At 40.2% G+C, this 11,996-nt stretch overlaps 1 non-coding gene across 1 annotated transcript; it reads right to left on the bottom strand.

Annotated features, from left to right (window-relative positions):
• Positions 1–939: 939 nt before the first annotated feature.
• LOC138882458 (small nucleolar RNA R71) lies at positions 940–1,046 on the bottom strand. The gene has a single exon (XR_011404061.1). It is a non-coding gene; the product is annotated as a small nucleolar RNA R71 (small nucleolar RNA).
• Positions 1,047–11,996: the final 10,950 nt, after the last annotated feature.

Below are 11,996 nucleotides of genomic sequence, written 5' to 3'. Positions count from 1 at the left end.
TTATTAATCATTGCATTTTCATTACATAATATTTAGTTAGGAAACATCCAACTTATTACTTAAATATTTTCGAAGATTGAATATGTGAATTTCTGTGAGTCTAATAGTTGTGATTGATAGGTTAATTCCCTGTGGGATTTGACTCCGAACTTGTTAAACGGAATATATTTGCAGCGACCGCTTTGTCCTTTTTATAAGGTATAGTTGCGTGTCATCAAATTTTGGCGCCGTTGCCGGAGAATTAACGGTGTTATTGATTGCAGTTAAAAGAAGTGCAAAAATTCTTAGTGTAGTTAATTTTCTTCAATTTAAACTGATCATTGAAATTCTAACATTTGTAGTCTTAGGTGTTACAGGTGCATGCCTAGAAACTCCTCAAGAATTGGTGAGTTGTTTGAAGCATTATCAGATCCTGAGAAAGTTTTCAAGGCATTGAATCGTGCAAACAAGAAAGGCAAACCACAACAGAACTCCTCAGAAAAAATCGAATCAGACATGGAAGACGATCATCTAAACAACATAAACAACGAGAATGACCCAAATAATCAGGGTGTGGTACCTCTTGGGCCAGAAGCAGCACTGTATGATTGGGCGCAACCCACCGTTGACAACTTAGCAACTGCAATTGTAGTCCCTTAGATACAAGTAGAATCATTCCAAATCAAAAATAACATGCTACATTTTGTTGCAGAACAAGGGACTGTTCTCTGGGTCATACGTTGAAGATCCTCATCAGCATCTGAAGAATTTCCTATCAATCTATGACACGCAGAGGCAACATAACGTGACATCAAAAGCAATACGACTGTTGTTGTTTCCATTCTCAATGACGGGGGCGGCTCAGACTTGTCTTAATTCAATCTCATAAACTCCATCACTACTTGGGAGGAATTAGTCAAGCAATTTGTAAACAAATTTTACCCACCCAAAAAGATTGCTCAACAAATTGATGAGATATTGAGCTTCAGGCAGGAAACAAAAGAGACATTACAAGAAACGTGGGAGAGGTTCAAGGGTCTGTTGGTTACGTGTCCACATCATGGTATTCCGGAGCAAATATTGGGGTAGAGGTTTTACATGGGTTTGGCAGATAACTTGAAAGTCAATGCTGATGCTTCAGCAGGTGGAGCATTTTTGAGCAAAACATTCAGAGAAAACAAGATCCTACTTGACAAGATGGCACAAAACTCATGATGGACAACAAGAAACGCTCCAATCACTCATGTGGTTCACTCAGTGGCTTTAGACCCGACTAACTCTATAGCTGAAAATATGGCCACTCTACTGACACAAATGAGCATCATCACCAAAACAGTTGATGAATCAGGCCAGAAGCAGCATGTACACATAGTTGATGCAACTAATGGTGGTTTATGTACTTCATGAATTAATCAACCATATGTCTACTCATGGAGTGCTGAAGGTGATAACCAACATTATCAGGAGAACATGAATTATGTGGCCAACTATGGGGGCTAGAGACCAGGCGGTCAGAATTGGTATCAGCAGAATCAACAATATAGACCAGTCCAGGAGCAGTACTACAACATCAATAACCTTGGGGCTATGCGACCACAGGGTCAAGTGGTGCCTTATCAAAGGCAACAAGGTTACAACCAGCAAAATTAGCAGCAGGCTTATCAACAACCTCAATAACAACAGACTGTGAGACATGAAGATAGGTTGCTAAACTTGAGGGAATGATGCAACACGTGATTGGGTCCACTGGAAAACTAACTGACATAGTGGACTCACATGAATTAGCGATAAAGAATATTGAGATCCAATTAGCACAGATTTTTATGGCCTTAAATAATTGCCCCATAGGACGTTACCTGTAGACACCCAAATCAATCCAAAAGAGCAGGGCCCGAAGCAGCTGATGGCAGTGAGTCTCCGAAATGGTAGAGGCTTAGATCTGGAGCAAGAAATTGCTCGCGAAAGCATATCGACTAAGACACTGGTGCCAATACCCATTGAGATAGATGATTCAGCAGGGTTAACTGAGGTGGCGGTACAACATGCACAAGAGAATACCAACAAAGAAGAAGAGGTTGTGAAAGAGACTGAGGTTGCAGCAGAACCGACAGTAGAAGCAGTGCCTGAACAAAAAAAAATCAAATCACAGGGAAGAAGCAACCTCCAGCACCATTCCCACATAGATTGGCCAAGTATCAGAAAGATGAACAGTACAAGAAATTCTTGGAGATGTTAAAGCAAATTCTGGTAAACATTCCATTGATTGATGCTTTAAAGGAGATGTCTGGTTATGCGAAGATGATGAAGGACTTGATGTCCCGCAAGTTCAACTTTCAAGACTTGGCCACGGTTACACTGACTCAGACCTGCAGTGTTGTTGTGATAAGATCCATAGCTGAGAAGCTATCCAGGGAGTTTCACAATCCCATGCACGATAGACAACTATGCATTTTCTAAGGCACTGTGTATTCTAGGGGAAAGCATAAATCTCATGCCCATGGCTATCTCAAAAGGATAGGCATTGGAAGAGCTAGACCCACATCTATGTTACTACAGCTGGCTGACCGGACAGTGAAGAGGCCCTATAGGATTCTAGATGATGTACTGGTACAGGTTGGGAAGTTTGTGTTCCCAATAAATTTTGCCATCATTGACTGTCGGGTTGACGAGGAAATTCCCATAATTTTGGGAAGACCATTCTTGGCCACTGGGAGAGCGTTGATTGACTGTGAAACTGGAGAGCTCAAAATGAGGTTAAATGATGAAGAGATAACATTCAACGTGCAGTGTGGAGACCAAGTGAATTTGCTAATTGCCCTCTAATAGATGTCGTCGATGTAATTTTGGAGGAAGAAGATAAGACATTGAACACTAAAGGCCCTCTAGCAGCCTGTCTCATGAACTTAGATGAAGCCAATGGAGAAGAGTTGGCAGAGTGGGTACTTGCTATTGAAGGACAAGGTTTTTGGAGAAGGGAGCTCGAATTTGAGCCCCTGCACTTAGAGGTTAGAAAAACTCCTCCAGCTAAGCCATCAATAGAAGAGCCACCAAAGTTAGAACTAAAACCACTTCCATCTCATCTCAGGTATGCATTCTTAGGACCTAACTCAACTTTACCTATTATTATCTCATCTAGTTTGTTAGATGTGTAGGAAGAATAGATTTTGCAGGTACTGACTGAGTGAAAGACTGTTATTGGGTGGACCATTGTAGACATCAAGGGAATCAGCATGTCCTTTGTATGCATAAGATTTTACTGGAAGATGGGCACAAACCTTCCAGAGAACATCAAAGAAGGTTGAACCCCAACATGAAAGAAGTGGTAAAGAAAGAAGTGATTAAGTGGTTAGATACGGGAATCATATTCCCCATATCTGACAGCAACTGGGTTAGCGTAGTGTAGTATTTACCAAAAAAGGGAGGTATGACGGTAGTGAAAAATGAGAAGAATTAATTAATCTCTACACGAACAGTCACAGGTTGTATAATTTGTATGGATTATAGGAAGTTGAACTTGGCTACCAGGAAGGACCATTTCCCATTGCCATTCATTGATTAGATGCTAGATAGATTGGCAGAGAGGTCTTACTTTTTCTTTCTGGATGGGTACTCGGGGTATAATTAGATTTCTATTGCCCCGGAGGATAGAGAGAAAACGTCATTCACCTGCCCTTATGGTATCTATGCCTTTCGGAGAATGCTGTTTTGCCTATGCAACGCATCCGCCATATTCTAAAGGTGCATGATGGCCATCTTCACAGATATGGTAGAGGAGATAATGGAGGTTTTCATGGATGACTTCTCAGTGGTGGGGAACTCTTTCGATGATTGCCTTGTGAACTTAAGAAGAGTTTTGAAATGGTGTATCGAGACTAATATGGTACTCAACTGGGAAAAGTGCCATTTCATGGTACAGGAAGGTATAGTCTTGGGGCACCTAGTGTCAAGTAAAGGTATTGAGGTGGATCGTGAAAAGGTTGATGTGATAGAAAAGCTTCCACCACCTACTTCCATCAAAGTAATCAGAAGTTTCCTTTGGCACGCCTGTTTCTATAGGAGATTTATAAAAGATTTTTCCAAAATTGTTAACCCCTTGTGTAAATTAATTGAAAAAGATCACCCTTTTATGTTTTCTGATGACTGCAGGGTAGTTTTTGAGGAATTGAAAAAGATGCTGGTAACATCACCTATCATAATTGCACCTGACTGGGGGTAGCCATTTGAGCTTATGTGTGATGCAAGCGACTATGTTGTGGGAGCAGTTCTTGGGCCGCAAAAAGACAAATTCATGCATCCAATATACTACGCAAGTAGAACTCTGAGTGGTGCCTAACAGAATTAAACAATGACAAAGAAGGAGATGCTTGCAGTGGTGTTTGCATTTGACAAATTCAGGTCATACCTGATAGGCTCGAAGGTAATTGTTTATACTGACCATTCTTCTCTCAGGTACTTAATCGAGAAGGAGTCAAAACCGTGCTTGATTCAATGGGTGCTACTACTGCAAGAATTTAATTTGGAAATCTGTGACCGGATGGGGACGAAGAACCAAGTAGCTGATTATTTGTCTAGGCTAGAAGGAGCTGAGAAAAAGGTTGAGGTAGAAGAGATTCTGGAAACTTTCCCAGATGAACAACTACTAGCCACGAGTCTAGAGGAAACGCCATGGTATGTAGACATTAAAAACTACTTGGCAAGCGGTATTGTTCCTTATGACTTTTCCTCTGTTCAAAAGAAAAAGTTCTTTCGTGATTGCCGCATGTATTATTGGGATGTGCCTTATTTATTCGGATTTGTATTGATAACATGATCTAGAGATGTATCTCCGAGATAGACCAGTCTTCTATTTTGTAGGCATGTCATGCATCACCATATGGTGGGCACTTCGGGGGAGTAAGGATAACTGCGAAAGTCTTGGAGTTGGGCTTCTACTGAACAACATTGTTCAAAGATGCACATTTATGGATAAAGGGGTGTGATGAATGCCAACGAACCTGGAATATTTCCTGCCGACATGAGATGCCTATGAACCCAATTTAGGAGGTAGAAGTGTTTGATGTATAGGGGATCGATTTCATGGGGCCTTTCATCAGCTCATATGGCAACACATACATAATTTTCGCTATGGACTACGTGCCCAAATGGGTGGAAGATGCAGCACTCTCTACAAATGAAGCAAAGGGGGTAATTGGTTTTTTGAGAAAGAACATATTCACCCGATTTGGCACTCCAAGGGCAATAAGCAGTGACGGAGGCACTCACTTTTGTAATCTAGCCTTCGCAAAGTTGTTAGAGAAGTATGATGTATGCCACAAGGTGGCCACCCTATATCATTCATAAACAAGCGGGCAAGTGGAAATCTCGAACAGAGAAATAAAGAGTGTGTTGACTAAGACTGTGAATGCTACTAGAACAGATTAGGCGAGGAAGTTATATGATGCACCTCGGGCTTATAGAACCACTTTCGAAACTCCAATCAGCATGTCGCCATACAAGTTGGTATTTGGGAAGGCGTATCATTTACCAGTATAGTTGGAGCATAGAGCTTGGTGGGCGTTGAATCAGTTGAATCTTGATATTGAAGTTGCAGGAATAAGTAGAGTAATGGAGTTGCACGAGCTTGATGATTTTGATATCACGCTTTTGAGAGCACAAGATTATACAAGGAGAGAATGAAGATGATACATGATAGAAATATTATTGAGCGGAGCTTTAAACCCGGAGATACGGTATTGCTATACAACTCAAGACTGAGGTTATTTTCAGACAAATTAAAATCACGATGGTTAGAAACTTTTCGTGTGGTTGAAATTCACCCCACGGGTGCCGTAGAGATTGTTGTGGATAATGACTCTCCCAAGTTTAGAGTCAATGAGCATAGATTAAAACATTATATGGGCATGGATGAAGCAAAGGTAGTGTCAGTAACCCATTTGATCGAGCCTCCGCTGTTGAGCGTACTTTAAATATGCTTATTTGCGTCGTGCCGTGACGTTAAATCAGGCGCTTCATGGGAGGCAACCCATTTATTTGTTGTATTCGTCATGCCATGATGTTAACTAAGGCGCTTGTTGGGAGGCAACCCAATTCGTAGTTGATTTTTAGTGTAGTTAGAATTTTTGTTTTTGTTTTTATATACTAATAAGTTTGCAGGTGAGTTTAGGTGAGTCGAGCTAGGTTTCAATGTCACGCAAAGTTAGGAAAACACCAGGGACAGCCCGGCCTTAGGCTAGCGTCGCCTGGCTAAAGCCAGGGTCAGCCAGGCCTTAGGCTGGCGTCGCTTGGCTTTAGGGTCAGCCATGCCTTAGGATGGCGACGCCTGGCTAACGCAGGGTTAGCTAGGCCTTAGGTTGGCGACGCCTGGCAAATGCCGGGTAGGTAATTTTTTGCCCTCTTTAAGTTATTTCTTCTTATTTTGGTCGAAACAAACATCACAAACACGCCCTCACTCACTTAACACTCTACAAAGCAAACCCTAACCTCACTTCAACCAACACATACCAAGCTCTATAAGAAATTTCACAAGAACACAAACACATTACACTAATTGTTTGTTCACCCACACACAATCACCATCCACATAGAGGTCAAGTTTCATTTTGCTAGTATTTCATACTCATCCGAAATTCTAAGGAAATCTACTTCTCACAAAGCTTTAAATGTATGATTCTATCTCTTTTCTTGGTAATTTCGAGTTGGGTACATAAATTGAGTGGTGGTTGTTCTTCATTGTGGGATATTCTTCATTGTTGGGTGTGCTTCATTATGGGTGGTTGTTCTTCATGGTCTTATTATGTTTGTGTGCCCCAATCCCTTGAACCCCTCAGGAATGGTGCTGCGATTGTGAAAATGTGTGGTAGTACGGAACTCCCAAGCCGATTTGGGAGGATGAGGCAATCCCTCAAGTCCATAAGAACTCCCATGGCACTAGTGCTTGTCAAGTGTTTGATGAAATGCCTCAATGTCATTCCTAGTCCCCTTTGGAGCCCGAGTCTCTGGGATTAGTAATCTAGTGTTATCTAATCGTGCACCGCATTAAAATCTTAAGTGTGGTGTGGCTCACAGAGTGCCCAGATGTTGTAGTGTGATTCTAATGTTAAGCTAATATGAGGTGAAGTCTGAGTAACCTCGGCGTTGGGGAAGATTATATGTGTAGTGTGTAATGTAGCGTTATCTGACTGCTACTTATCTCTGTAGGAAGGAAGATGCCTCCCATAAAAGACACAGGCAAGGGAAAGTCCACCTCAACGGCCCAAGCTAAAGCAAAGTCAACCTCTGCACCTTCTCCAAAGAAAAGAAAAGGGGGAGAAGCTGCCTCTAGTATGATTGGTGCCCAAGCGATGGCACCTGTAGCTGCCATGCGGCTACAACCCGCAGGACAACGAGAATTTGGCATAAACAGCATACCTCTACAGATGATGGATTGGTACAAGCGTTGTAGGCCTAAACATATCCATCCGAAGGAAGCTATCCAGGAACGCAGTGTAAAAGCAAAGTATCCAGCTATTTGGAAAGGCATCCAGGATTTGGGGTTAAGCTATCTTTTTAAGAACACAGGGGACATCAACCTCAACTTAGTCAGGGAATTCTATGCAGGGTTTGACCCACGGGACACTGAAGAGTTAGTGCCAATCTGTGGATGCCTGATTGATTTTTCAGCCAAGGCCATATGTGATTTTCTAGGTGCTCCAAATGTTCCTGTGGAGCCACTGGAGCAATTCATTCACAGGCCTACTTATAGAGAGTTGAGGCACACGCTTTGTGGGGTTGACTCTACTGCTGCATGGGTTCGAGACAAGGAAACAAATCATCACAAGAGGTTCCCTAAGAAGAAGATGAAGGCGGAGGCTTATGTGTGGCTCAAGTTGATAAATGCACGGCTCCTACCGTGCAATCATGACCTGCTTGTAAGCCGTGTGAGGACTTGTGTATTATATTTCCTTATGACAGTGCATAGGGTGAATGTGGGTCACCTGATTTGCCACCAGATGGCACAAGTGAGAACGAGTAAAAAGATTGATCGAATGCCATTTCTTAATTTCCTGACTCGGTTCCTACAATATAAGGGGGTTGAGATAGAGCCTGAATTTGACCACATTATCGATCAGCTCATCCGACAAATAGACATCACTAATCTCTGGCTGAAAGGCAAGGCTGGGACACTGATAGGTGATGAGCGCAATGCGCGTGATGACAGTTTCATGGACCATCTTTATGGGATGATGGATTTGCAACTGCGTATAGGGGGTCGCCCGGCCACATCTGAGGAGAGGACTGATTTGGAGCAATGATACCCGCTCAATACTCATGCTCAACAGCTGGTTGGTGTAGGAGAGGGATCCAAACTCGCCACTGATGAGGATGTTAACACACTGGAGAATTCTGAGGCTGAGCCAATGCCGTCAGATGGAGAGGGAGATGGTGATGATGGAGAGGACGAACATGATGAAGAGTGGAGAGCGTCAGAGGATGACGACGCTACTTGACCAGGGAGTTTTCTTGAACCATACTCTTTTTATTTCTTGTCTTGTCTAATCGTGCATGCACTGAGGACAATGCATAATTTAAGTGTGGGGGTGAGAACTTGTAGATATTACTAGTGTTAGCTTGTTTTATTTTTGTTAGTTGTAGCTTGTTAGAATTTCTTGTTTTATTATTATTGTGTTTTCTTGTTAGTTGTTAGATTGTTTTTATTTTTAGAATTTTTGTCTTGTTTTGTTTTTATTATTAGTGTGTTAGTTGTTTTTAGGCATAAATTTAAAAAAAAAACTAAATATTTTGGACTTCCCGACGATGGATCTCCTAGACAGTTTTCTTGAGGGAAGTAAGTCTAAATAAAATACCAAAAAGATTTTTTTAGGTAGTGTAGTAATTTCTCCTTTATTTTTCTTTGGGCCGTGGTTCTTTTTCAAGGGTTTTTAGTTGAACCGGGTGTAGTTAGTTTTAAATTTTAGGAGTAGGAATCGCGTGGCTAAGCACATAATCGTAGCAATATCTCTGAACTTGGTGATGCCTTGAGAATAGTCAGTACTCTGGTTGAGACATTTAGGCTCAAATTTTTGACTCTAGGATAAATACCTTAAATCGTAGATTCTTAAATTTGCTTAATTGCTTTGACTGGAGTGTCGTGATAGAACCAATTCTAAATGAGTTATGTGCCATGTGCATTGCATTTGATGTCTAGAACTTGCCCCGTGTGTGTGCAAAGCAAAATAGTAGTCTTGTTCAGTTTGAGAAGTGATATAGGCAGTTCTTTGTTAAGCTAGATACATATAAAGTACCCACCTAAATGTTATGTATCGTAGTTAACCCCTTTGAGCCTATAATCCTGTTACTTTGGTAACTACATTACAAATCGTACCCCTTTGTTTGAATCAACCGTATATTTGAACCTTGTCACCTATCATGAGCACTTGAATTGTGATGAATTATGAAAAAGTTAAAGTGTGGGGGTAGTGGATTGGCGTTTGAGTGGAACAATGAAATAAGGAGAAAGGTGCACCGGATGAAAAAAAGAAATGTATCAATAAAAGCCATTGGGATAGAAAAAAAAAAGAGAAAAGAGAAAAAAAAAAAGAAACAAAAAATTATATATATATATATATATACAGACACAGTAGTGTATGAAGAAAGGAAGAAAAAATACATAAATTCTGATGGTGGTGGCTTTGATGTATTGGTGCTTAAAGAAGTAGGGGCTGAAAGATAGTGAAGGTTGAAGTATTTGTATTAAAGTGCTTAAGGGAGGTGTAGTCACTTATATCCAAATGTATCCTACCTGACGCGCAACCTACATTACAACCAATGAAAGTCTTATTTGATCTTAGACTGAATGAACTCGATTAGTGAAGTATTACACTAAGGGCAAGCTTATGGTACGTCATTTGGAGCATATGAATTTTATTTTTGAGAGCGAGTGAATTTTTTCTATCTTGAGTTCCGACGTTATTAAAATTTATGGTGTGTGGAATTAAGCTCTTTGATTAGGTGAGGGCAGATGATTCATAAAGGAAAGGTAATGTTTTTGACCTCCATGTTAGAGTAAGTAGGTGAATTATGAATAAAGCATGGTATTTGTGAGTCGATTATTGAGGCGAGGATGTCACGCCTTTGTGCTTAAACTATTTTAAAGAATCTTGGTATAATAAGTTAAGGGAATTGCTTAATAGGTTGTGTCCATAAGTGTAGCTTGATTGCTCGAGGACGAGCAAATGTTTAAGTGTGAGGTGTTGATGTGAGGCTATAATTCATGATTTTGCACATTATATGCTTTGCGTTTTACATGCTTTAATGTTAAATTACACTTTGTTTGAGCGTAATTGAATCTATTTTATTTTTAGCTGCATCGAAAATGAAAGTAGAGATAAAGGGATGCTTAAACGACGAAAGTGCGCTCAAGAACGGTGAAAAGAAGAAGCCAGGAAAAAGCCAGCTCGACCAGGCTTTAGACTGGTGAGGCCAGCTTAAAGCCAGGCCCAACCAGACGTTAGCCTGGCGACGCCAGCTTAAAGCCAGGCCTAGCCAGGCATTAGCTTGGCGACACCATCTCATAGCCAGGAAGAGGCTGGCGTTAGCTCGGCGACGCCAGGCCTAGTCCGAGTTTTGAAGGTTTTAATTGTTTCCCGGATTGACTAGGAGTTGACCTACACGTTTAGGGCTTGTCCCAAACTTATAAATAGACCCAAAAACGCCACTTTGAAGGACTTTTGCAACCGGAGGCAAGAATAACTTGTGGAACACTGCTTGTGTGTTCAAATCATTGGTTTCTAAATCCCTCTATCTTTACTCTGTAATTTAATTGTACAAATTACTTTGGATATTGTTACTATGAGTATGAGTAGCTAAACTCATAATCTAGGGTTTTGATGGAACCTGTTGAAGGATGATTTTATCGTTATTTTAATAGAGATTTACCATAGTATTATCTCTATTTGTTCAACTATATGCTTATTGATGTTGATTGAAGGGTTCTTAATTAACTGTTCCTATTTAGTGTGAATTACTCGGGAGAGAGTTCATATTTAGGTAGTTGTTGAACATCATCACTCCTAACGTATATGATGGATCAATACGAAGGGTTTAAAGGTGGTATTAAGGACAACGAAACCTTGGGTGCGATCTAAGTGAGTTATACTTAAGGCCAACTAGCGTAATTCGGAAGAATATGTCTAGTATATTGTTGTAATTACTCGGGAGAGAGCTACGACAGTCAGAGTGCTCATGATTGATAGAGAATACTTAGGCAAATTTATAGCAAACATAGCGGAAAGGATTCCCACAATATGGGAAACCAGAACCTTAGATCATTCTCATTCTTGCTTACAAACCGTTAGTAGTTAGTTATTAATCATTGCATTTTCATTACATAATAGTATTTAGTTAGTAAACATCCAACTTATTACTTAAATATCTCCGAAGATTGAATACGTGAATTTCTGTGAGTCTAATAGTTGTGATTGATAGGTTAATTCCACGTGGGATTCGACTCCAGACTTGTTAACCGGAATATATTTGCAGCGACCGCTTTGTCCTTTTTATATGGCATAGTTGGGCGTGATCAATACTCATTTAATACAAATATGATACATATGTAATAAATAAATGATACACAATGTGATGCACATGTCATCATTTTTCATGTTCATCTTCTACTTCAAATTTTCAATTCAAAACACCTTAAAACTCTACCAAATCGTCCCAAAACTGAGATTTAAACTCCTTAAAATTTATCCAATCTATTCCAACAACTCCCACTCAAAAGAAAGCAAAAATTTGACTTTTATTTTGGCTACAAATAATTAATTAACTAATATTGATAATATTTTATGAATTAACTAATTTTTTGTATTAACTTGCTTATGGGTTGACATAATTGATAATTTCTCTAATAAAAAATTCTATCAACAACCAAAGAACAGACCTACCTGCCGGCCATATTTATTTTTCTTTTTTATTAATGGGATTGGCCCCACATATAAAGGATTATTATATTATCCTAGCCTCTATAATTGAGGTTT

Source organism: Nicotiana sylvestris, chromosome 11 (assembly GCF_000393655.2).
Source record: "Nicotiana sylvestris chromosome 11, ASM39365v2, whole genome shotgun sequence".
In the NCBI taxonomy this organism is placed as follows: domain Eukaryota; kingdom Viridiplantae; phylum Streptophyta; class Magnoliopsida; order Solanales; family Solanaceae; genus Nicotiana; species Nicotiana sylvestris.
The sequence above is the reverse complement of the archived record's forward strand: the minus strand, read 5'-3'. Positions and strand labels throughout refer to the sequence as shown.